Source organism: Artibeus jamaicensis, unplaced genomic scaffold (genome assembly GCF_021234435.1).
Source record: "Artibeus jamaicensis isolate MK-2021 breed Jamaican fruit bat unplaced genomic scaffold, CSHL_Jam_final scaffold_1964, whole genome shotgun sequence".
In the NCBI taxonomy this organism is placed as follows: domain Eukaryota; kingdom Metazoa; phylum Chordata; class Mammalia; order Chiroptera; family Phyllostomidae; genus Artibeus; species Artibeus jamaicensis.
Genome location: NW_026522030.1, coordinates 42512578 through 42540507, shown reverse-complemented (window position 1 = coordinate 42540507; position 27930 = coordinate 42512578). Strand labels below are relative to the sequence as shown.

At 39.4% G+C, this 27930-nt stretch overlaps 1 protein-coding gene across 8 annotated transcripts in view; it reads left to right on the top strand.

The window, feature by feature from the left end:
• GLIS3 (GLIS family zinc finger 3) overlaps positions 1-27930 on the top strand; it is a 665074-nt gene that overhangs the window by 312038 nt on the left and 325106 nt on the right. Inside the window, exon 1 of one of the 8 annotated variants that reach the window (XM_037148725.2) lies at positions 22618-22896. The exons of the other annotated variants lie outside the window; for them this stretch is intronic. The gene's annotated coding sequence lies outside the window, so the exon portion shown is untranslated. Of the gene's footprint in view, positions 1-22617; positions 22897-27930 lie in introns of those variants that run through there. 8 annotated transcript variants of the gene reach the window in all.

Sequence of the window (27930 nt, the reverse complement as noted above, 5' to 3'; positions counted from 1 at the left end):
AAAACTCAGGACCAGCTAACACTATATATAGTTAATATTTTATAAAGCTCTAAGTAGCCTGTATAAAAGGGGACTTTAAAAATACATTGAGATTTGGGATACTCTTAGGTGTTTAGCATCAACTCTAGATTCTCACTGGGAGAAACTACTTGCTGAGTGTCAACTACTCAGGTATGAGCACCAAATGACCTTGGTGGACTGGAAGATCCTATAGCTCTGTCAGTACCCAGCTTACTCTTAGGAATGGTGTAGCTAAGAGTTTGTATATATTGAGAGTTGGAGCTGAGACATTACCCTGTAAAAGAAAGCTCACTACTACTAAGACAGATGCAAATACAATAATTTTCAAATAAATAAGAAAATATATATTCATGTGCATTTATTCTTAGCCTGAGTGTGATTCATTCAAGGGACACTTTCTTTTTTCAGATCCTAGCATTTAGAGGCAAAGTTAAACTTCAGTTTTCACATCTACTTAAATACAATGTACCTGGTATAAAAGAGTGTTTTACAAAAAGGAAATGTTCAGCAAATCTATTAATTGTTAGAATTAAAAACAATAGCAACAAAAACTCTTTTGGCCATTATTACTTTAAATACAAACAAAATAAAAAAGATTTCTCAACCTCTGGTTGTTTGTTTCTCTTTAAATGACTTTTAATTTTTTTTAGATTTATTTAATTATTGTTTAAGTACAGTTTTCTGTCTTATACTCTCAACCCAGCCCCCCCCCCCACAGTGCTCCCTTCCATTCCCCCCCACCTTAGTTTTTGTCCATGTGTCTTTATACTTGTTCCTGTGAATCCTTCCCCTTTTCCCCTGAAATTCTCTCCCCTCCCCCCTCTGGTCCCTGTCAGCCTGTTCTGTATTTCAGTGTCTTGGTCATATTTTGCTTGCTTGTTTGTTTTGTTGTTTAGCTTCCTATTAAAGGTGAGATCATATGGCATTTGTCTTTCACCGCCTGGCTTATTTCACTCAGCATAATGCTTTCCAGTTCCATCCATGCTGTTGCAAAGGGTAGGAGCTCCTTTCTTTCTGCTGCATAGAATTCCATTGTGTATATGTACCATAGTTTTTGGGTCCATTCATTTACTGACAGGCACATAGGTTGCTTCCAGCTCTTGGCTATTGTAAATTGTGATGCTATGAATATTGGGGTGCATAGGTTCTTTTGGATTGGTGTTTCAGGGTTCTTAGGATATACTCCTAATAGTAGAATTGCTGGGTCAAAATTTTAGCCAGCTCTCTTCAGTCCATTGACATTAGAGATTTGTTCTGTGTGTGGTACTGTGGTTCCAAATTGTACTCACTGAAAACCTGCGAATTCTGAACAGTGTGGGCCCAGTTGTAAGCTTAACTAAGTTAAGAGAAAAAAAATTATCATGATCAGAGTCCTTCTGTATGATTGCTTTTGTTATAAAGTTTGATATTGTGCAATAAGTTATCAATCCATTAAAGGTCACATTGGATGATGTAAACACTTCCTCTCTGATATAGCTAAAGATAAATTTTTTAAAGAAATTGAGCAGTGTGTCTCCTTCCTTATTCCAAATTTTGATGTTTGGACCTGATTTTCAAGTTAAGTGAGTGAAGTGTATTCCATCTGTGTTCTTTTCTTTTTTTAATGCTAAGAATGAAAGCCTAAAGACAGAGTTTATCATTTCTTTAAAGGTGAAGAACGGAATGTGATAGGTTAAATTTTAACCTAATCTTTCTCTAGAAGCTTTTATGGAAACTTTATTGCTAGGCTTGGGTCAACACATTTTATATTTGAAGGCTTAACTTAAACTATTCCCCAGGCTGTTATAGTGAATAAAAGTAACTCTTTTGTCTTCATACTATATTGGTGAATATGGTACTTTTATATATATATAGTTATGTCAATCCCTGGGAAATTGAACTATTATAAATACTCCTCCTATGGGGCATACTCATAGTGTTTCAGCAGTGAATGCCTGGTATTCTAAATATGATTTACAGGCATTACTAATAAAAGTACATTGTCATGTAATCCTTTTGTGTGATCTGTATGTGCTAATTATCACAAGCACAGTTGTAGGTACATGATTTCCTAATTAAGTAATTGTTAATTGACCAATTCATTTTCTAACTCATTTGTGTTTCCTTCCTGACTGTGTGTGATCCCTGGTAATGAGTTCATGGAAATTTTTTACTTGGAGTTTGTAGTGGAAGTCTTTGGAATTGTTCCTTCTTATGTGAATTCAGGTAGTTACTAAAAAAACCACATAGCCTGAACATACATGTGCTGTAAAGAACATGGATACCTTTCTGAAGACTTTGCAGAGTAGGGAAAGGAGTTCCACCATATGTCTTAGTTCTGAATGCGACCTGCCTACTTTGGGGTCAGAGCAATGTGTTTACTGCACCCAGTGCTTCCCCTTTGGGATGTTGTATTGGGTATGTGCTTAGAGGAGATGAGTGTGTACTCCTAATGACTGCCTCAAAGACTTAAATACACTAGGTGGCATATTGAATTAGAGGTTTACCTGTCAGGTTCGGAGAGTACTCTAACGCTAGCTCCCATGCTTTGGTTGCATCCTCATGTGTGGTTTTATAAAACTGATCGAACGTACAGACCTGTTGACTGGCCAAGCTTCACTCATCTAACCCAGACAAAGTTGTTTGATCTTCTGGGCAAGAGACTCCCTCAGGCCTGCTTCTGTGCCTCTGTTCAAAAGAGTGGCCCTTCTGTAAAGTCCCCTCCAACCTCATTGCCAATTCCTGTCTTTACACTTTTAATATTTCTTTGGAAATTCATATCTTCTAGAACCAGGATGTCAAACTCATTTTCACTAGGAGACACATTAGCCTCGTGGTTGCCTTTGATGGCCCGAAATAATTTTAGGACTGTATAAATATAACTACTCCTTAACTGCTAAGGAGTTGAAATTATATTCAGCCCTTTAAAGACAACTGTGAGGCTGATGTGGCCCCACTGGTGAAAATGAGTTTGACACCCCTGTTCTAGAAAGTTTCTCCAATTAGCTTTAACTCATCTTGAACACTGATCCCTGTTTTATTACTTTAGCCTTCTTGAAGGCAGGAATCATGTTTACTACTGTTATTGTTTTCTCCATATGTTACAGGAAAGTTGTTATGTAAATAATTTCCTACTTGTTACGGAATCAGACTTAAGGATAGCTAGATTTTAAAAGTATCTTCTGGTTCAACTCTTTCTTATTTTACATATGAGGATACTATATCCATAAGAAGGTAGGTGACATTCTGTGAGTACTGATTTTATACCTAGGGTTTAAGTTTTTATTTTGATGTAATTTCAGACTAACAGAAAAGTTGCAAAAAAAGTATAAAGAATTCCCTTAACACTTAAATTTCCTAAATGCTAACTTTTTTACCATATTTGCTCCGTTATTTACCCTCTCTTTTTTTTTTTCTGAAGTTATTTAGAGTGGGTTGCAGACACGGTACTCTTTTATCCCTAAATTCTTTGGTGTGTAGGTCCTAAATATACAATTCTCTTATGTCACCACAGTGCCATGATCAAAATTAGGAACTTAATACTGATATGTACTATTATTTAATATGTAGGTAATAGTGATGTCACCAGTTGTCCCAGTGCCCTTTGCAGCAAAGGAGAGTCCTGGATTACGTGTAGATCTCACCTCTGACCACACCAAGGAGTTATCTGAAGACTCAGTAAACTTCTCAGCACTTTCAAAGCTGTTTAATAACCTCCAGAGTCTGGGGCTAGTAATGATAGTTTTTTAAAAGTCAGTGAATGAAAAGTAGAAATTTTGATGCCATTTTTCATGTTCTCTTTGTGCGTGACAAGCAGTAGAGGTCTCATTTGTGAAATTAAGATTCAGAGAACTACCAGGAGACAGTGTCTGACAGCAGCAGAACTTTGGCCAAGAACTAACTAGGGTTGGAGACACCTGAAGTACAGAGACAGGACAATCAGTTCTTCTTCCTCATTGAAGATGATGGTGATGATCTTTGACCTCAAAGGAAAAAAAATATGAGAATGTTTTGTGAAATTTAAACAGCTCATCACTTATAAATTAGATACCATATTTTCTTACATTGCTACTATGATTTTCATTAACCAAATCTTCTGGTTATATAACAGAGAATTCGTATTAAACAGAATGATGTTTCAGTGATTAGGCCTAACCAGGGAACAAAGCTTATGTCCATTTTCATGCAGTTTCTTGTTTAATTTACCATACAGCATCCCAACATGGCCTCTAGCATTAAAGAAAAAATAGTGCAGCAACAAAGAATTTGACACTTAAAAGGTTTGGAGGACAATTACAACACCCATAAAACCAGAAAATGATGCATAAATCATTTTTAAAGTAAAAATTTTGACTCATTTCTCAAAATGTTTTTGTTACTCAATACTATGAGTATCAGAGCCTTTGTTCAGCACATAATGTTCAGGATAATTTGGTAGGCACGAACTAAAGGTTTTTTAAACAACTCACTTTTATCACAATTTAGTCTTATTCCTCTATTCAGGCATAGTGACGTTCATTTCGTGACTTTGTTGTGGGAACATTTCTGAACATTTCTTTTCACATAATATACAGAACTGTTCAAATGTAGTCTGTTTTAGATCGTTATCCATTTCTTTGGGCTTTCTTGGGTGGAACAAATAGAGTCCAGTTAACAGGCTCAAGTAAAAAATATCTGAAAGGCATGACTTCTTGTATATACATCGAAGGGCAAATACCCTTCCTTATACTTTAGACAGTCATTTTTAACAGAGCTAGTCCAAAGCTTTGGCAAGCAAGGGGGGTAGGGAGAATGAACAAATGGTCTAACTTGTTTGCTGAGTTTTAAATTGAAGTCTTTGCTATCAAGGAGGGAAGGAAAGATTGCATCTAACCAAGTCAGTTATGTTATCTTTACATCATAGGAATGAACCTGAAATTGGAGCCTAGGACCAAAATGCCCCTCCTGTGGTTCTGCGTCTCCTTGCCGCTGGCCCTTTAGAGTGTGTTCTCACCAATGCCCTTGAAGATCCTGATCATGCTTGGGCAGTGGAGAGGAGTGACCAGACCAAACATAGCATGTTGAAAACACACTTTGGTAACAGCCCTAGGATTTAGAGAAGAGGCAGTAACCAGAAGCATGACGTTAATCAGCCAGTCCATCTGAGAGAAAAGAGGTGTTGTTGGGCTTGGGCAGATGTATGTGAAAGGTACCCCTTGCACTGAGAGAAACAGGAATGCAAGGTGGGGTCAGACAACCCCGATTTCAGACGCTGCTGCTTTTACTGGTCACGTGGCTGCCTCGACTGCATTACTTAATCTCTCTGATCTTCACTTTGTTCCCCAGAAAAATTTTACACTCATTCGGCAAGCACATATTGAGCACCTACTGTGTACCAGCACTCTGCCAAACACTGAGGATTTGTGGGTGAATAAAACACTGCTCTCCTCTTCAGGGAGCTCAGAACCTGTGAGACTCACAGAGTGGGGAGGCTTATGTGAGAACATATGTGAAAACACTTAGCAAAATGTCTGGCATGTAGTAGGGGCTAAATGTATTTTATTTTTCTTTTCCGCTTGTTCTCTCAGCTTTCCATGAAAATGAAGAAATCCAAAAATTTCCCAAGAATTTAGCAATTGTAGTCGATTATTCCCACACACTGTCTCTTATTTGGAAATGTCATAATTTGGAATTTGATCATTTAGACTCATACTTCTGTGGAATTGGTACTGAACTGAGTCAGCAAATACAAGCTCCTACTCCAGCTTCGTTGCACTGTTTGCTCTTGGGTGATTCCCTTCAGCTTGGGAGGCATTTCTCTCAGTGGTAAAATGAGGGTTGCTGATTATTGAGGCACAGTCCTTATTTTTTGGGATCCAATGTTGAGTTTACTTCTGATTTTCTGATTGAATCAATGTTATGTGCATGTTTATCTTTCTTATATCCACCTTCTCCCTGCCCCTACACTCAAAACTTTTTTGGAGATGCCGGTAAAGAGGAACACTGCTTTGTTTCCACCATGGTTCAGCTGACTTCATCCTTTTTCTTCATACTGTTTCTGGTATGGGGGGGCAAATGGAGGAGGAAAAAAAGAGGAGGGAACATATGGCTGTCTCTACATTTTATCATCCCTTTAATTAAACTTTAGGTGACTCTTGGGTTCTCTCTTTTATACAAACAAAATAAGAGGCTGATGTTTCTCTCATCCTTAATGTCTTCACCAGTTACTGCTTCAGTTGAGCTGCAGAATCCTTAGATTAACTTAGAATTCTGAAGACAGTAAATGATCAGAACTGGAAGGGGCTTTAGTGGCCATTTTGCATATACAAAATCCCAGTTATGGAAGGACAAGGAAGCTTTCCAAGGATGAGCAAGGAGTTGGTTAGCTGTCAGGCCAGAACTTGAACTCACATCTTTTTCACTGTGCCATAGCAGTAAGAATGGATACTTTTATGTTTTTTTTCTCCACATCACCTCATAGACAAACAAACATCCTGTTCCTCTTTTAAGGGAAAGATTATCTTGGGGTCCCCATCTTTCTCATCTTGTAGCCTCTCTGACTTACAGGGTTTTCCCCACAGTCTCATGAGCTGGGTCTTTCCTTTCTACCGTAGCTTCAGGGTTATTGAGAGCAGTTCTAGGAAAAGCTCTGAGATGCTCCTAGTTACCTATAACCTTATGTATCAATTCCTACTTGATTCACAGAGCCAGTACTTCTCGGGGGGACGCCTGGCTGCTGCACTAACCCTCCGAACTTCAGCAGCCTCCTGTGGGAGTCCAGCTGGTCTTCTGGTGCCTCTGTATTCCTACCAGTTTAATTGTGAAGAAGTGGTTTCTTCTGTCCTTGGTGATAAGGCTTTTCTCCAGCTAGTGTTCAGTTGGTTATTCAGGATGACTTTTCTTTAATTTAGTTGTAATTTCAGTTTGGTCCAGGGAGGAAGTGAGTGTGTAGTTTCTACCTATTCCTCTGCCATCTTGGGTCATGTCTGTATTCCTGTGTGCTTCTTAATAAACGTATTAATCATGGTTAACGGTTTTTTTAAAAAAAGATTTTATTTATTTTTAGAGATGGGGAGGGAGAGAAAAAGAGAGGGAGAGAAACATTAATATATGGTTGCCTCTTGCGCGCCCCCTACTGGGGACCTGGCCCCCAACCTGGGCATGTGCCCTGACTAGGAATGGAACCAGTGACTGGTTCACAGACCAGCACTCAGTCCACTGAACCACACTTAATATGATCAAGACATCTTGTCAAGTACTTCCTATCAGAAAATTATGTTCTGTATTATTGTTTTCCAAAGAGGGAAATGGAAGTGTACAGAAGATCTGGCTTTGTGTGGGGTTCCAAGTCCTGTAAGCAGTGGCTCCAGGATTTGAAGTCAAACGGTCTTACTTCAGAGCCTGTGGCTGTCAGTATTGTGGCATATTCCCTTCCCTCCTCCCCACCCTGCCCTATGCAAACACACTTTCTCTTCCTCTTTCACAGATTTCTTTTTGCCTACAGCATGAACATTCAAGATCCTTGGAGTTCCATCTTTGCCCTATTTTGCAGCTCCTACATATGGGATCTTGAATAATCTTACCCACAATAAAGACTCTACTTATTGATACCCTGAGAACTTGCTTCTAGTCCCATTTCCTGGCTTTTCCTTCCAACTCACTATATATAGTTCTGTCTGGATACCTGTACAGACACCTCCTACTCAATTTGTTCAAAATGGTGTGGCACCATAGGTGACTGCACGGATTTGCCCTTCATCAGTGTGGAGGGGGAGATATTTTGAAGGCCCTCCAGTTTGTGCTGGAATGAAACTCTAGGCGCAGCTCCATGTTACAACGTGTGGGTCCAGATATTGGAAAATACTTTTTTACAGGCACTTTACCTGTAAACAAACAAACTAGAAAACCTTTTTAAATGGAAAATAATGTGTTTTTTAAAAGCATAGGCTGATTTTTTTTGCGTTGAATATTCCAGAAGCTGTTTACATCAAAAGGAACTCTGCAAGAACAGTGTTGGAAATGGCCTTGTTAGCATGTTTGAGAATCCCTCTAGTCTTTGCTATTTTGCATCCATGAAATCACAAAGGCAGAGGCACTTTAGAACCTCTCACACTGTGGATGAATCACAGCCCATGGTGGTTCCCACCAGTTCCAGTAACTCAGTGTTTCAAATCATGGCATGATATCTTAAAAGGGAAACCAAGAACAGTGCAGAATTAACCTCTCCTCGCTCTCCTGTACTCCTAACCGCTAGCTGCTCTGCCATCTTTGGTTTAAGCAAACTGTTTTTGCCAATATTAAGCATCTTTTTGTTTCTTTTAAGTGAGATCTGTGTCTTGCTTGGGATTCCCTTCTGGGTTTTACTCCCTTCCTCCCTGATCCACAAATTTTTGTTCTTGAATAGCCCTCTCACCTAATACAGTATCTTTTGCTTCCCAATATTACTCATTCCATGTTGATAGGATGTTTTCTGCCATCTAATTATAGATCCTAAGCAGCTTTTCCTTTAGAAGAATAAAAGCCATGGTTAAGATGTCACTTCTCATAAATCAGTTTTGGTGAAGATGAAGGCAGCTGTGGGCAGAGTAGGGGGTGCAGGAACTCATGAAGTCTGACCCTTTCAAATTCAACTTAATCTTCCCTCTTATCCCTGCTGTCTTTGTGCTACTTGGTGGAGGCTGGATGGACCCCTTTAACAAGAAGAAATGAGCTTTTTCATTGTTAGCTTTTGTCCCAACAACAAAAGCCCTGGAAAATTCCAATTAATTAGCAAGCCTTGGGCTAATGAAAGAATAAAACTGAAAGAGAAATGCTCTAAGCTTTCAGAGAAGAGTATACATGTGAGGACAATGCTGATTCCAAATATTTGGGGCTCTTTGTATAATTTTCCCAGGGCTTGCCTTCCTGAGACTTATAGGGAGAAGATGAGAGAGTCAAGAGCAAGGATTTGTCAGAGTCAGGATGTAATAACATTGTTGGCCTTTCAGGACAGTAAATGACCCACCATCATTTGAAGAAGGCAGTTAAATGCACTCACACAATCAGGGAAATTAAAACCAGAATATAGACCCTTTGCACAACTTGTGTTTAGCATAGAACATGGCATTGGGACCAGCATAAAGTGTGTTATGAAACAAGATTGAATTTAATTACTGTGAAAGCCTAGAAAATCACTGTATCATTGGGTCCTTGAATGAAGACTTGCAACCAGTGTGGCTGCTAGAAATACATGGTTATTAAGAACACTGAAGCCACTCATTCATAGCTATTTATTGGATTATAATGATGATGATGATAATAATAATAGAATAGTAATAAACGACAACAAAACCGTTGCCAACAACTAACATATTACTAAGCATTTATCCTCTCAACAATCCCGTTAGATACTAGATACAGACTCATGTCTTTATTACCTTCATTTTATAGTTCACAACACTGAGGCTAAGATGTTAAGTAGGTGGCCCACAAAAAGAAGTGGCAAGCTAAAATTTAAATCAATGCAGTCTAACTTCAGTGTCTGAACTCCAGACTCCCATGCTGACCTATCTGTGAAGTATGGTCTTACCTTATTAGACTACTACATGCTACTAGAGAGACTAGATGTTGCCAGATTGGACCAGAAGCCAGAGAGTCTGAGGATCTATTCCAAGTTTGGTCACTAGATTCTCCCATGATCTTGGGCAGGTCATTCAGTTATCATATCTGGTCTTCAGTATGTTAATCTATGAAATGAAATTGTATGTGAGGCATCTTTCCATTGTAATATATTGTGGATTAAGAAAATGATGTGTTTCAAATATAAAATGAATGAAATGGTCATTATTGAGAGAGAGAGAGAGAGAGTACAAGCACATGCTCAAACATAAGAAATGAGGCTTTGCTTTGGAATCAGGTAGATCTGTGTTCAGGCCTTAACTCTCTTGTTGTGTGACACCTGTCTGATTGCTTTATCTCTATGAACTTTAGTTTCTCCCCTTCTATGATGGAGGTGATAGTTTCACGTATTTAGAGTGCCTAGCTTGATGCCCAGACATTGTCCTCATGTAGATGGTGTGAGAGTTGGGTAGAAGATGCCCCTCTTTGGGAGCAGGGTCCACAGAAGAGACTGACTGGTTCAGGTAGAAGGGACAATTTCCTGAAGAAGTGTCCAGGTTGATATTTTTGCCTGATGGATGGATCTGTTAGTAATTGACTTCACAGGTGAGATTTAGTCCTGAAACCACCAAGCTGCTGGCAGTTTTCCTATTACACTCCTTCATTGAATTATGTCACCTTCCTTTCATTGTTCTTCCATGAGCAGTTACTTTGTCTGCAAATGGTCTTCAGATAGCCATGTTCTTGAGATTCCTTGGAACAGGTGGCAATGGAACCAGCGCTGGCATAGAAACCTTACTGGGGTGAACAGTGCCCTGCCTCCAAATTCATGCCCACCTGGAGTCTCAGAATGTGACCTTACTTGGAAATAGGGTTTGGTATATGCAATTATGTGTAAAGATGATATCATACTGGATTAGGTGGGGCCTGATACAATAACTGCTTTTCTTATAAATAGAGGAAGATTTGGATGTAGATTCAAAAAGGAGAATGCCATGTGAACACAAACACAGAAGACACATGGGGAGAACACCATGTGATGACAGAGGCAGAGATTGGAGCACTATGTCTACAAGCCAAGGGTGCCAAAGATTGCTGACAACCACCAGAAGCTAGAAAAAGGCAAGGGAAGATTCTTCCCTGGAGCCTTCAGAGAGAGCATGGCCCTGTCAGCACCTTAATTTAAGACTTCCAGCTTTCAGAACTGTGAGATAAATTTCTGTTTAAAGCCAACCAGTTTGTAGTACTTTTGATATGGCAGCCCTAGGAAACTAATATGGCAAGTAAAGTACCTGTTTCTAAGCCATAATAATCCTGCCTAAACAAGAGCAAGAAAAAGAAATAGATACTGACTACAGAGGCAAAGAAAAAATAATGCATACACAAGGGAAGCCGTTTATTGTCATCATGGCTCTTCTGCCCCATGTAAGTAAAAACATTTTTAAAAAATTAAATTTTATTCCAACTACAATTGACATACACTATTATATTAGTTTCAGATGTACAACATAGTGATTAGACACTTGTATGCCTCATGAAGTGATAACCCTGATAAGCCTAGCACCTATCTCATACCATACATAGTTCTTACAATATTATTGACTATATTCCCTATGTTTTACTTTACATTCCTGTGGCTATTTTTATAAACAATTTTTATTCTTATGATCCATAGTCAGAACACGTGTCATGGAAATGATAAAAAAATGACATAAATTGGAGTTTTAGCAGGCCAATATTTTTTAAAAATTGACTTTCATAAAACCAATATACTATAGACTACAATACCAATGGAGATTGTGAAGTGTTGTCCACACAATGAATATTACAGTAGGTGCCATAACATGGTTTACCAGTTGATTTAAATGTTTTTTTAAACATTGCTTCCAGAAGTTGAAAAAGGGTCAGTATAATCTGAAACACTGACTTGGCTATTAAATAGGTTGGAAAGTCCGGGGTTTCTTAGAATTAGATTATCATTTGTAATTTGGGAATAGTCTTGAAATTGTAATTAGAAAAATAGATCTTAATTACTTAAAAGGCAAGGACTTCGTAGAAAACAACATGGTAATAAGACAAAACTGTCAAATAGGCTTGGGCTGTGTGGACTCTGTTCCAGAAAAGCTCAGAGTGAAGACAGACAGCTCGTGAATTCTGTCATCAGGCAGCGAGGCCCATATCACATGCCACTTTGCTTTGTTTTTAACATGTGGCTCAAGCTATGCAGACCTGCTGCTGTGTGGGTGTGGGAGATGTACTTTCTGACAAAATAAGGCATTTTCCTGGCATCAGCCCCCTTTGGAATTTTTACTGATGTGCATAAACCCAGTGAGTTTGCATTTTCTGCACAATGAGGTCACACTTGGCTCTCTGGAATTGTAGAGGTCTCAAAGCCTGCCAGTGCCAACATGGTCAGTTCCTTATTGCTGCAAGAGGTTATTCTGAAGAAGTGAAATCAGACATTCATTCAACCATTATTCAAAAATTATCTCCTATCTACCATGCCTGTTACATGGAAGAAAGACAGGAAGCAAAATAAACCAAGTTTGGAAGGACTGAAAATGTTTTTTTTTTCAATTTTTTGAATGCTTTTTATTGTGTTTTTGTTAAGTTGTAGGAGTTCCTTAATGTTTTTTAGAGTGGAAATTAAAGCATTTCTAGTAGGTTGCCTCTGCGTCCTCTTTCTTCTCATCCATCACAATATTAGGTTCACTGAGAAAGTTTGTTTATATTATTCCATGTTCTAAGAGGTGATGATAATGATGATGACAGTGAGGCCATTAATATTAATATTCTTCCCTAGTTGTTCGTTATTGGCTGAATTGAAGTAATACATAAATAAACAGATCCCAGGACATGAATCTGAGCTCTTCTGAGCTACTTTTTGAAACCTACTGTGGTTTGCACTGTTAACTTTTGATTCTCCCCTCTTGAATGTGTTTCTCTCATAGTCACAAAAGCCATCAGTAAAACCTCCAAGCACAAATTTATTACATCTGAAGGAAAAATTAAAACAAAACAAAAAACCTTCTTTTACATTGAGTCTATAGTATGTTATCCTTGCATAGAAGGGTATTAACCAATGGTTGTTGGTGCCAATTCAGTGCCAACAGGAATCCCAGTTTGGGGAATGGTGAAGAAGGAAACTTGTATCAATGCAAAAACAGCTCAGTTGTTATACATCATAGCAGTGAAAACGGCAAAGCTGTGAGGCTGCTAGGAAGCCCTGCTGTTATGTGGTCTGCCCTGGTCTGCCTCATTCTGCTCCTACAAGATGTCTTTGGTGTTTCAGCTCTAGCAGGAGAAACAGAATTTTTAGTCTATGGTGGAAAGGGAAAGTGTTCCTCCAGATTTGAAGGGGAGCTAACTTATATAGACAAAAGTCCCTGCCCCTGGTCAGTCTTCTTGCAAATAAGGATTCCAAATACTCACTGTTTGATTGGTTCAAAAAGCATGATCCTGATTGGTCAGAATAAAGCTGCTCTGATTGGTTGGTGAAGATGTTGATGGAGATATAGCTGTGCAACTGCAGTTGGGTGGGGAAGCCTCAGTCCTATTGGTTGAAACAGGATTCCAGGAACACCTCAACAAAGTCTGGCTCAGATGGCAGAAACAGTATGGGTGGCAGCTTAGTGCAGGCTTGTCCTGAAATAGGACTTGTAGAAGAAGCCTCTGTTTAGATATGGCTTCTAGGCTTTATTTTCTTTAAATATATTTAATCCCACTTAAGCCACCAGAAAGAAGCCCTTCTCAGTAGGTATCTTTTTCAAGGTCTATAAAAAATAGAACATGACCATCCATGTTGAAAGAGGTGGATGAGAGAAGGAAGATTATATAGAGGTACAAAAATTCCCAAGATTTTATATATAACCTTGGGAAATGACTCAATCATTTCAGTCATTCAAAACATGCTTGTTGACCACGTCGTATATGAGACTAAGAACTAGAGACACAAATTCAAGTAAGATATGAACCCTGTTTCCTAGGAGCTCATAGTTTAAAGTAAAAAGATTGGTGAGGCATCTCCAAATGTATCTGGTATGAAGCTCCCCTTTGCTGAGCACATTCCCACCAACCTGTTTTCCCCCCTTCCTTCAACATGCCACGCTGGATCAGACTTCAAATCTGTGCTTGGAGCTTCCTTTGCTGGAGACTCTGCCCTATGTTGTTGCATGTATGGTTTCTCCTCATGTGTACCTCAGCATATGAACTGTCTCTTCCACAAGCCTTTCTGCCACTCAGTCTAACGCAAACCAACCCCCATGATTCTCAACCACACCTACCTCTTTATTTCTTTGATGACACTTACCATCATTTGAAATTATCCTGTTCAGGTATATATTTACCTGTTTTATTGTATATCTCCTCACCACCAGAATGTACATTTTATGGGAAAAAAGATCTTACTTCTCTTGTTTATCATTGTATCCTTAGAAATACATTTTTTAAATGCATGGATGAGTGAATAAGTGAATGAGTGGATAACTATAATACAAAATGAGGAAAAGAGTAACAACTTTGAGTAGGTCAGAGATGTCTTCACAGGGAAGACATGGACCTGGAAGGAAGGGGAAAGTATCAGAAGATGTTACTTCTGCTTAGATAGATGAAGGTCTTCTTTCCTCATTATGACCTTCTCCAGTTGACCCACCTGATCTGGTCATTCAGTGAATTCACTGACAGGTTATTCACTGACAGAGTTTACTGTAGTACCTGAGAGGATAAGCCCAGTAATTGTGACCCCACCCTCTTTGGATGCATTTATCAGGGAGGTGAAGGACACGTTTCCTGAAAATACCTCTTTCATGCACCAAAAAGTTGCCAAAAGCTTATCTTTTCAATAAACAGAACTTGGAATTGATGCAATGGATAAAAGTAGCTTATGAAACATAAGCAGGCATTCTTGATGAAATAAAAATAGAAGCTAAAAGATGCATCATTTTGGGGAAAGTTAAAAAAGATTTTCCTCCCTACTGTAAGAAAATATGTGTGGATGAAGCATGTGTTTTAAACTGTAGAATAAAACTTTCATATTACTTTAGGGTACTGCAACCATGGCAATTTGGAGTTTTGTTGGTCCTGATAGACATGCTTGCGATGTATACATCCATTAACAAGATTATCACTTGAAGAGACAATCATATTTTTACTGAAAAGGTTTTTTGAGGATAAAATTTATTGATATTTAATGAAGCATGAAGCTTCTTAATGAACCATGAAAGCAATAGCTAAACTAATTAACTGCACATAAAGGCTCCCAGAATACATATGTGATGTGGGCTGTGTGCTTATCAATTGTGCCTGGTTACACTGACATCCTGGATGACATGCTCCTCATACACACTTTGTGGAAGCAACAGTAAATCCTCCTTTAATGCATGCAGTAAAGGAGGAAATAACCATTTAGATTTCCTGCAAACGTGGATGGGATATTTAAGTCAAGCGTTGCAGAGTTTATAGGTTATAATTTAACAGAGTTAAGGCTAGTAATAACATATTATTTCCACACACTTGATTTAAACCTCTATCTATGCTGTTTCATTGAATGATAATCGTTCCTTGGTTCTAAAAATATTCATGTTTTTCCCTCCTCTTACTGCTCCAAAGAGACACCAAGGATACTAAATAACATGAGATGAACATTTCATTGTGCAATAGGAATTTTTGGGGGCCCTTTTCAACCGCATGTGAAAACGTGCCCTGTTGAGAGCTCTGAGAATTTTAAAAAGAAGACAAAACCACTCCTGCTTTGGTGGTCATTGCAAGTTGCACAAATTTGGGAGGCAGACAATCATGCTAACAGAGCTGTTAACATTGATCTTTATCAATGACCACCTTTCATTTTTAACCAGTGATTCCCTATTTAGCCACAGGCGCCTACTCTCTGCACTATTATCACAGAGTTTAGCTCTCAGTACGTAGTTTAGGATTCCCTCATGCACCTTTTCTAAAAATGAGGTTCTTATACTAACAAAGGAATTTGACCAATCATTAAGTCCCATCATAACATAGTACATACCGGTAGAGAGGGAGCCACTGTAATAGATTTCAGAGCAGTGCTTCTTAAGCTTGAGTATGCTTCAGAGTTCCCCAAAGAGTCTGTGAAAATGCCAGTGGGTGGGGTCCACCCCCAAATTTTTTGATTCAGTAGGTATTGGGTGGGGCCTGATAATTTGCATTTCTAACAAGTTCCCAGGTGATGCTGTTGCTGTTAGTCCAGGCACCCAATTTGAGAATCACTGAAGTACAGTACAGTACCGCATGCAGGCAAGGGTGGGAAGGGCATTTCTGGAATAGCCAGGAAGGCTCCAGAAATGCCTTTGGTTGTGACTACAACCAAGGAAAGACGTTGTTGCTCTCACATACTCCCTAGACTTCCATCCCATTCCCTTTTCTTTCTTGAAAAGCATTTATAGTCTTTTTATAAGTCATCCAGAGTCCTTCCTATCAGAAAGGGCTTGAAACCTTTTCAGACTTAGATGCAAGTGACCCTTGGAAACTTAAAGGGCTATTCTTAACAAGGACATGTACATTTTAATGGGGTGCAGTCAAAGAAATGAAGCCCTGAAGAAGGTATTTCAGATATCTGCCAGTGGGTTTTAAAGGACATTCAGCAAGACCCTTATTTATCCGTGAAACATCCTCCTGAATGGTACCCTCTCAGATGAGCCCTCCTTTATTTTCTCCAAGTTCTCTAATACCCAACCCAGGGCCTGCTATATAGTAGACACTTGGTAAATGTGTATTGAGTGGATGGAAGGGGCGAGGGATGGATGGATGTGTTACAGGGAGAATGCTTGTGTGTTTGAGTGCTTCTCTATCCTCTTGCTCACTAAGAAAAATGTAGTGTTACCCAAAAAGAAAATAATCAGGCATTTATTTGTTCATTCACCCCATTTTTACCTGTGGCTTTTGATAAACTAAATAAATAGTAAGGGGAGACAGAAATATGAGTAGAGGAATCTGTGTTGGAAGGAATTAGTGGAAGAAGGGAAGGAAGAAGTTTATCGCTATGGGAATGTCGGGGAGAGTTTGCTTTGTTATGTGGGAGAGTAGAGAAATGAAGGGCGGCTTCAGGCTGCTGAACAGTATGAGAATCGTCAGTCAAAGGGGATGGCAGAGAGTGATGGCAGAAAGGATGATTTTACAAACATTGCTGGAGTTTGTTTCTTTGAATGGATTACTCTATCTGAAACAGGAATGAGGATTCTGAGACTTATGGATTATTAAATATGTTAAGTAAGGAATACCAAATAATACATTCTTAATGTGAATAATAGGGATAAATAAATAGCTGTAGCATTCTCAAGTAGGTAGGTGCTTTGTTGTTCATATAATCTTGAGCGGTGGCTCTCAAAGCAGGGTCCCTGGATCAGCAGCATCAGCATCATTGGCAACTTGTTAGAAATGCAGATTCTCACTTCTACACCGACTGACTCAAAACCTGTGAGGTGAGGCCTAGCATTCTGTGTTTTTACATGTCCTCCAGGGGATTCCAGTGCATGCTCAAGTTTGAGAACCAGGGGACTAGGGTGTGGCTATTCTCATGGCTCTTCCATTTGAAGGAATTGTAGAGGGTGTACCTGACTGGGACCCACTGAAATTGAGGAAGACTTTCAGTTAAAGGGTAGCAGAGATAAATGTCTTCCTTTGTGTGAGTGTGTATTTCCTCTAAGTATTTCATAATCTGAAAGGCCTCTGAAGGCAGAAACAGAAATATTTTGAACTCACCAAAGAAAGCAAATGGGCTGAATGTTGCAAGGGGAAACACAGTTTACATAGTGGTCACACTGAACAACTACATGAGAATCTATGCCGTGGTTAGGTCGTGAGCCTGGGAAAGTGACCAGGTTTTGGACCAAATGGACCCTGGAATGGGTCAGTGCTTCCAGGTGCAATCGCCCCAGTGTCACTGGCTGCACAGTCATGCTTATTGTCCTGCTTTTAAGCTGGTTTTTAAATCTTTCGGTAATAACTTGACAATGTGACCTTTTCAGTTTTTCAACCATCAGTACTAGTGTTTTTAAACAGCATACTTTTCCTGGATATAAAAATAATACATATTTACTGTAGAAAAATATTTAAATACTGGAAAAAATAATAAAATAAAATTATCTAGCCAGTATTCCCCAGACACAGAGATAAATCATTGTTCATATTTGAGGAGATAAATATATGTGAATATTTTGTGATAGGTGATAGTGATGATAAATATCTAAACAAAAATTTGTGTTCTCTTCCTCTACATTGTGTTACGAACTTTCTCCCATATATTTTTGATACTTTGAAAACATGATTTTCTGTGTGCATGGAAAATGTACTATATTTCCTTAGTTGTTTGCTTTCTTTTTTATTAAACTACATTATCACAAATATCTTAAAAATGATGGTAGATTATTGGGTCAAATGAACACTTTAAACACTCTTGGCTATATTATCAAATTGCTTCCCAGATGGGTTATATCACATTTTATATTCTTTATTCAGTCTAGTAGCAGAATATTGAGAGTGTCTATTTTATGTCTTGTCCACTGCATTCTTCTTTTGTAAACTCTTTATGTCCTTTGCCTTTTTCCTTCTATAGGAATGTTTGTCTTTATTGTTTATTTGCAAGGTCTCTTTATGTATTAAGCCATTAACTTTTCATTGAGTAGAATGCTGGTATTTTCCTAGTTGTTTGCTTTTTCATTTTGTTTACGAGTGCTTTTTGAGCTCACATATTTTGTAACTATGTTTATCTTTGCCTTTTTTTATCCTAAAATGAGAGAAACACTCATATGTTTTCTTTTAGTTGTTTTATAGTCTACTTTTATTATTTAGCTCTTAATTTCCATGGAATTTATTTTATGTATATCATGGCTGATTGTATTTTCAGGTGATGACTGAAACCATCTCTACCATTTTGTGTGCTCTTATGTCATGTGACTTTGCCACCACCTTGTCAAGAGTGGAGTTTATTTCCCTCTCCCCTTGAATTTGGGCTAGTCCAGATTTAAGGAGCTAGTGTTTTGGCAAATGGTGTATGTCACGCGTGACTCTGCCTGTTGCTTTGGCAAATGGTATATAGCAGAAGTGGTTCTGTGCCTGGTGCAGCCATGGCCTAGAAATGACATTTTCTGCCTTTTGGAAGTCAGCTGCCGTGCTGCGAGAAGCCCAAGCCATATGCGCAGGTCATGGAGGTGTTTCCATCCACAGTCAGTCTGCGAGTGAGCCGCTGTAGGTGTTCACTCAGTCCACTTTTCAGATTACTGCAAGCCCTGGGTGACATCTAACTGCAGTGCACAAGAGACCCCCAAGTGAGAAGTGTTCAGTCAACCCCAGAACCACAAGAGATAATAAATTGTTGTTTTCAGGATCCTGAGTTTTGACTTTGTTATGTAATGATAGAGAACCAGAACGTGTGTAATGTGAACAAGGATTTAGCTTTGACTTTCCTTCAAACAAGAAACAGTTGTGCCACTACCATTTTTTGAACGGTCTCTTTTTCTACTCATTTGTAATGACATCATATGCTAATTGTTGTATATCTGAGATCGTGATCCTATTTTTCAAAGATTTTATTTATTTTTAGACAGAGGGGAAGGTAGGGAGAAAGAGAAGGAGAGAAATATCAGTGTGTGGTTGCTTCTCACGTGACCCCACCAGGGACCTGGCCCACAGCCCAGGCATGTGCCCTGACTGGGAATTGAACTGGTGACCCTTTGACTCCCAGGCCGGTACTCAGTCCACTGAGCCACACCAGCCAGGGGTGTATTTCCTTTTTCAAAGCTTTTTTTTTCTTCTGGTTTATTCCTGCAGATGAACTTTAGAATCCACTGTCAATATAGTGAGTAGGACTGTCCAAGGACTGTGTATTACACCAGTAATTCCCTACCTGAGTGTTATTGACCTCGGGGATATTTGGCAGTCTCTGGACAGAATTTAGTCCTGGTTATCGTAACTGGGGAGAGTGCTACTGGGATCTCGAGGGTAGAGGCTAGAGGTGCTGCTCAACATCGCTCATGCACACAGCACCTCCCCCTCCCCCCAAACAACAACAAACCAGAAAACCGAGGGATTGTTTGGCACAAAATGTTCAAAATGCACAGGCTGAGAAACCCTACATTAAACATATTAAATAGTTTGGAAGAATCAACATACTATATTTAGTTTTCTCATCTAGAAATATGTTTATATCTGTATTTATGCATGTCTTCAGGGAAAAACATAGTTTTCCTGCAATAAATGTAGTTGTCCTAGATATTTTTAATTAAAAATTTTTTCATCATATTTTGAAACTTGTAATTGATGTTCTATAACAAACCCATTGCGTTTGCCCTGTTCATATTGTCTTGTCACTTTATTGGATTTTCTTTCCATACATAGAGATTGTTAGATGATTCTGTTACATTTTATAGGTAAATAGAATTCTTGAAATTTAATTTGGTCAAAAGGGGAGATATATTTACTTAGAAGATGAGCTGGCAGGGATTTGAGAGATTACTTAATTCCTTGCCTTTATTTAAGTGATGATAAGTCTGAAGCCTTGAGAAGTTAAGTTATGCACCTCTAGTCATACAGTGTCATAGTGTAGAATGGAGAGAAGCACAAAAAATAGGCTTTGGATGAGGGCATAGAAAATTCTCATAACTCACATAAAAATGTAAAACTAGACATGATGTTTTAAGCCATTTGGGGTGTTAGACAGAGTTGAGAATGACATTCTCTGCAATATCTTGGAAACTATATTCTTTCAGGAGAATAACTCTGAACTCTGTAGGGACAAGAACTCTACCTCACAAAGTGTTCTCAGTCACTTCTCTTGCTAGACAGTCCTTCTTTGCTTGAACTATTCTGCCTTCTTGAGGCTCACACAGCCTTTGTGGTTGAATGGTGTTGGAGGGAACAGAGCTATTAATTGCTGATGTGGCAACTGATGGAGGTTGGAAGGAAAACACTGTGTTACTGATTGATTGACTCGGTAAGGTATGGGGTTTGGAGGGCTTCAAGTTCTGGGTTCGAAGTGTGTAAGACCCACATGACCTAGAAGTCCCATAGATACTTGTTGAAGAGAATTTCATTTTATATGCTATTTTAATGTTTTCTAGTTCTGCTCTTCTTTTCATCCTCCTCCTCCTCCTCCTCCCCCTCCCCCTCCTCCTCGTTTTTATTGAGAGAGGCTTATAAATCGGTAAGACTTTGTCCCAAGGAGAACTCCTGGTCTTAATCCCGAGTGACTCTGGTTCTGTCACCTTCCCAAGGTTCTCCTTTCCTTGAGGCCTTCAGTCCGTGTTTCCCCTGGCTGAGGAGTGTGTTAGCAAGTTTAAGTAGGAACAGATGGTTCTTGTACTTCATTATCGGGCTTCAGTGCAAAGCAAGGTCCCTGTGCCACAGGGACTCCTTCCAAACTTATTGACATAAAGAAGAACTCTTGGAGGCAGAATTTTCCTTCAGAACAAAGGCAAAGACAGTAAGACCACAATGCAAAGGAATTCCCTCAGTGCACAACGGCTAATTGGACAATTGTTCTGCAATTATTATTATGCCAGGAAATAATTGCCTTATAGCCTCACTCATTGCTTGTAAACTCTGAGATGGGAATCTTTCAAAAAATTGTGCTGTCAAGTTTGATGTGCCTATTAGATTTCCGCACTTTTCTTAATGGTATTTGCTGTCTCTGAGCAACCTCAATATTGGTTCCATGGCCAATTTACATTTGGCAGGTAAAGAAGCAGGCACTGGTTCCACTAAAACCTGGGTTCAGCAGTGATTCTACCAAAACGTAAGGTTTAAGGAGATTTGAGCAAAGGAAACTGAACCTCTTCTTTAAACTGTTGAAGGTAAACAATCTTATGTTTCTTTTCTTCTGAACATTTAAACATTTTGTCTGATCTGCGAGAGTGATGGCCCTTGTATCCTCAGGCTTTTAGACAAACGGGAGAGAGAAACTGGTCTAGGGGCATTTTCAGATTGATTAGGACATAGATCGGAGATGTCAGAACATGGTATACATACACACACACAGAAATGGATCGAAATGGAGATGATCTTAAGGTGCAGTTGTAAAGTAAGTGTTCCTTAGTCCCTTTTCATCCTCAACCCCTTCCTCTGTGCTTATCCAATTTCTCTGCCAGCTCTTCATTTCTTCGTGAACTCTCTCATTCTAAACTCCGTGCTTGTTGTGTAGGAGTTTACAGTGTGCCATCCTCATTCTATTTTGAAGGCAGAAAACATTTTTAACCGCCTCAGAGGTAATTGCACCATCAAGCATCACTTATAATTGACACTCCAATAAGAGTAATAGGATACAGTAGAAAGTGGAGTTAATTAGGCACCTGATTACTTGAATGTTTGTCCCGACTGTGTCATGCACAGTGTGACCTGGTATCATCTGTAAAATAAGGAGGTCAGAAACCTGATTGGTAGTATTCCTTCTCCTCATGTAAACCTATGAATTCAAAGCCTGGTGGGAGCAAGCATACATCTTCCGAGGAAAGCCCCATGAAGTGATTCCATCATCTATTCTGGTTTAAAGGTAGTCTTTTAGATGATAAGAGATGAAAGGTTTTGAGATGTGATCTGCAGGTAGAAAGGAGAAGTAATATTCAATAAGCATCTAGTTTGTGCCAAGATGGTGCTAGGTAGTTTATTATATGATCTCACCAAGCTGTGCTTGACAGGGAGGTTTAGTCTAAATGATTTATTCAAGTTCACACATTTGCATAGCCAGAGACCAAATCTGGTCTCCTGGCCTTGTAACTTGACTCTGGAGCAGACCCCTCTGTTTCCCATACCACTGATCCAGTCTACCCGTACATCGACTTCTCCCTCATGGTAAGGGGCCTCATGAAAGGTTGGACCCGGGTGGAAGGTTGCCCCTTCAGGACACCTTGTATTTGCTTATTATTTTACCTGACATATTGTGCAATTGTCTTTGCGCTCCTGTGTGTGTGTGTGTGTATATGTCATGTTCTTACATTTCTAATCTATATCCTGCTGAATTCTGCCCACTCAAGGCTCCGTATTGAACAGAAGTTAGTAAATGCCTTCTAGGGTAAGCTTTATGCAGATGAATATTTTCATATTCCATTCCTAAATATCACCCTCATTATCATCGTCACCATCTCATCATCATCATCTCTTCCTCAGAATTGCAACAGCTGTTTGATGTTACCTTATTTTATCAGACATCATTTTGTTCTGTAATTCGCTCAACCTCTGTTTTATCTGCCCTTACCATGCAGTTTAACTACTGAATGAACGGACAAATGAAGTTGATGTTATGTACCAGAATTTCCTGAACGTGTGAGGGGTGATAGTCATTTAACCACTACTGTAAAGGTTAGAATAGTTTATCTTTTTTATACTTTTATGCATGATACCTTTAATGGCACTCGTGCAGAACAAATGAAGGTACCCTTCCTGACTATTGCTTATATGTGGCAACCAAGATGTTGGAAGCTGTGGCTAGTGTTTGTTTCAGTTTTGGAAAAGAAATTGTTCCGTCTCCTCTCCTTTAACAGTATTTGTCCAGTTGTGTGAAGGGTAGTGGTTAAGGATGTGTGTGCCTGTAGATATCAGTGTGTGTTTTTGGAGTTGTACTTACCTGGGTTTCAATTCTCACTCTTATCAACTTACTGTGTTTTCTGAATCTCAGGTTTCCTTCTCTGTGAAGTGGGATGGTAATAAATCAGGGTGGTTATGTGACCTTAATGGATTGATTAATCCAGGTATAGAGCCAGGCATCATCCCCCGATACCAAGTAAGCCTTTCATTAATGTTGACTCTTATTTTATTTTCAGTGTATAGATGTACTATTATTATTATTCCTAGTAGTAGTAGTAATAGAGTAGTTATCAGTAGCAGCCATAGCAGCAATAGTACTAGTGTAGGTTTTTGGTGAGGAAATATAATCGTCATGTTGTTAGCTGGGTAACCTCTATATCTCCTTTGTGGTACTTAATGACTAAGAAGAGGGGAAGGAGAGAGAGGTTTGTTATACTTCTGTTTCCGTAGAGGACTTCGCAGAAAAGGTAGCAAGTCAAAACAGTTGGGGAAGGGCCGTGGTGATAGGGAGGAGCTGTGTGCTGCGTACGCAGTGAGACACAGTGTCCACCTGGTGGGGATGAGAGGGTAGAAATGTCAGGGGCAGCAGAACAGAGTCATCCTGTTGCCGCCCCCACTCTGGGCCTCCCTACAATCTCCCTATTTTAAATAATAAAATACTATTCCTTTAGCCCTCCTCCCACCAACCTGTACTAACTGTAGCTACTCATGGTGCAGTGGTGGTGTGGGCATTGCCTGTCCATAGACATTCGGTGGGTGTCTGCCCTGAGCAGGCCTGCTGCTCCCGGGGTTGGGGTGAGGTGGGGAGCGCAGGAAGATAAAGTACACCCCTGTCCTCTGGTGACGGCCAGTTAAGGCGGGAGGTAAGATATTGATACAACTAACACATCAGGTAGAAGTGGTCAAAAGATGCAAAAATAGCATTACTTGGGATTGTAGAGAAGGGATAAAATACCATAAAATTTGGGTAGGAGGCAGGAATCTGGGAAGTGTATTTCCAGGACTACGGGCATTTGAGCTGGTCGTTGATTATGGGAGTTGGGGAAGTGATGTAGGGGTGTGTGTAGTGGGGGAACGGTCAGGGATTCCTGCTGCCTGGGGCCTCCTGTGACTGCGGCAATGAAACTGGTATAGCCATATCTCATCCAGGATCAGTGATAATTAGTAAGAGTTTTCCTGAACCTATTTTCACTTTAATAAGAGAGGGGAGGGGGAGGGATTGAGAGCTAAAGTGTGCCCAGTGTTCAAGTTAAATGTTAACTCTTTAGTTAAGGACTAACTTCTTTCCTATGCAAAAGAAAAAAGAGAGAGAAAACACAATGTGGCAGTAACCACCTGATTTTTAAAAAAATCATGGTTTGCTTATGTGGTTGCTTATTTTCAAGGTAATACATATGTAGCGATTATAAAGATGTGTGCAAACTTGAACAGACTGCAGACTCACCTTCCTGAGTTCCCTGTGTGGCTTCTGCAGGGTTCTCGGAGTTAGTTATTTTCGACCACATTCCTAGTTTAGCCATTAGAAAATTATGGGTTTTATTTGTATAAAGTCAGCAGCTAAAATAGCACTTCCAGAAAGGTGGGTGAGCTCATCGCTGTCTGAACCAGGCAAGTTAATGGCCTGCCCAGTATTGTTCGCACAGGCCAGCACTGGCTGACTTCACCAGCTGTTCCACTTGAAGGGAGACATTGTTTCTTGGGCTGCATTTGTCAGATGCTTTCCTCTCTGCACACCAGCCTTTGCTGAACGTCCTAGTAGTTCTGAACGTTCCCACTGCTCGTACTTCATGAAACCAAAAAGCAGGTAGTCCTGGAAATGTATGCAGAGTACTCTGTACAGCTGTCTGAGGCCCCCGCCCAAGAAAAAGATGTAAACACCTTTATCCCCGCACTTTTACACAAACAGACACAGCCCATGGAAGCTCCCCAGTGGGAGGGCTTCCTCCTTCTAACACTTTTAAAAGTCACTTACCAAACAGGCCTGGGAACGTGAATAACGTAAGCATGAGGTGCTTTTGCTGATTCTGATCACTTTTCAGGAAGTATAATCATAATCTATGGAATGGAGGTACGTGGAGGAAGGGAATGGGGGATTACAGAATTTGTATTTGCTGTAAGAAATTAAAATATAGCACAGTGTTGAACTTTAGGAACTTCTTAGGCTGTATTACCCACATGATACTCAGTTTGGTGAAAGAGTGAATGGCTGAGAGAGATGAATTGCAATGGACTTAAAATCTTAAAATGTCAGGTGCTAGGGCAGAGGGCTTAGAAAAGGAAGGGGCCTTAAATATGGAAATGTATTTGACTCTGAAAGATGCTATTCCACAGACAATCAGCATGGAGACAGGATAGCAATGCAGTTTTTAAAAAGATTGAATGCTCTTCAGAATGAGTGCCAAATACAGCCTGGTGCATGGGTTCTGGCTTCTCTTAAATGAGTAGTTTTTGCATTGTCCTCTCCTGCTGTGTTTATCTGGAGGACTGTTTAATTTTTATTACTAAGCTGATCTTTGGATTAAAGACATAAAGCATTACATCTCTAGGTACGAGAGTAGGTGTTCGAGGTAAACTTTCTTCAGGGTTCTGTTTTCACTGGAGAAAAAAAACCGAGTTCACCATTGAGTAGATTGTAACTGCAGGTGCTAATTTAGAAATCTGCCAGCCAGATTCGGGTGGCTTTGATAAGACTTTTATTCTTTTCAATCTTATGTATTCGTGAGCGCATTCTTGGGAAGATTGCTGCTGGGTAGTGTTGCATGTCACAGAGGAGGGAAGGTTAGTTATTAACTCCACATAGAGGGTAAAGACGGGCAATAGGCAGGCTGTGGAATGAGGAAAGGGCCAGGTTGAAACATTTCCAAGAGGTATTTTTGTTGTTTATACTTGTTAATTATTAATATTAATTATTGATGAAAAGCGGTTTTGAGTTACATGCCACACATTGTTTAGGAATAAATTATCACATTTCTTATCTGGGACCACAGTAGCTATTAAACTGTTTCAAATAATCAATATTTATTAATTTATTACAATTTTCCCCCCTTCAACATTAAAGATAAAATCTATGCATTTCCAGTTTATAAAGAATTTGTTTTGTGAAAGTGTATTTTTACCTAAGCTTTGAGTGGCTTTTAACACTAAATGAGCATTAAGGATTGAATTTGTCCAAATTCATTCAATAATTAAAAAGTATCTTTAAAACAAAGTAACATATTCCATGAAAACCATGTAGATGAGAGATATTAAGGTGAGCAATATTAAGGCTTTGTAGGTTAAAATTGCCAAGTTAGTTGTGAGTACGGTGCTGTTTCACATGTCTGTCTTTTTCAGGTATGTATTTTGGAAATGAGCTTTTTATGGGTTTCTATGTAGTTCATAGTATAGGTTTAAATGAAGCATATTTTCTTTAAATTCCAACAGGCAGGTATGTAGAGGATTAAAGGTCTCTCTGGGACGCTGAACCGGCCGGTGTTTATTCCGAGAGAGGCTCAGGGCAGAGGAGGGCGAGAGGGAGACCCTCTGACACACGGGGAGATAAGGCTTTCAGAGTCAGGCTGTAAAGGTCAATGTTTATCTTACTAGGGGGCTTTCTGAATGTTATTACATTTATCTTAGCCTCAGTCTTAAGGACTGTGTATTGGGTGTTTATTGGCTGTACTCATTTTTAGTTTCAGATTGTATTGTTCTTATTAGCGGGCTATACAGTATCACAACAGTCATGTGTGAAAGTACTAGTCACAACATTGGCAACTCAAAGACTTGTTTGCTTGCAGAAAATAGCACACACAGTCGAACTACCTCTGGAGTTCATTTTGCATTTGCCTGGGTGGCATCTAGAGGTGACCTGTACTGGTGTATTTTCCCAGTAGGGAGCAGTTGTAGTAGTAACCTGAAAACCTTACCTGAGGCGGGTAAGTAGGTTGATTCTAGACCAGTCCATTCTCTGTCATCTGAAGGGCTTGCCCACTGACTTCATTCATAGCTTGGTGTTTGATCTCTGTAAGCAGATGATTTATCACTTTCAGAGCCCCAGTCCAAGATCACAGGTTCTCTGGGGGATCTGAGAAAGTCTGCCTTACCTTCATGAAGGTTATGGTCAGTTAAACCTTGCTTTTGATGTGCTCACTTCATTTTGGGAAGGAAAATTCTGCATTTGTGAAAATGAAAGGACACTTGGCTTTCTCAGGGGAAGCTGAGAGCTATTGGTTTCTCCAAGAGGATTACTGATGAAGGCGGTTATGAAGAGAATAAGTAACTCTTTTCAATGAACAGCATGTTCTTGTTTAAATATTTCCCAGAACAATGCTAAAGAAATATAATACAGGTAAGTTTTGTTATGTTCTCATTGTGAGTTATGTTTACGAGAAACCAAAAATAGGATTAGAGTCATGGAGGAGAAAAGCCTTTCGTACCACAGGCTTATGTTTTATATCTCGTGAATTCTAACGATTTATAACATTATCTGGTTCCTTGCCCCTACTCATGGTTGATTTTCTCCTCTCTTTTTCCATCTAGAGACCTTTGAATTACTTTTATTCATAAGTGAAAAATGTATTACAGCTTTATTTCCTTTTATTAATAGTTCCTTCTTGCCCTTAACCACATCTCTGACTTTTTGGCATGTAAAGTCCAATGAGCTCATGCTTAATCATGTATAAACAGCCATCTAATTATATGGTTTTGAATTTTCATTTGACCGATTAAATAAAAATGACACAGAAAGAGAAACCTGACAACCTCCCTGTATTTGGATACCTGGCCTTTCTCTCCCTCGCTCTTTCTTCATGTATTTAGTAAAATGCATGT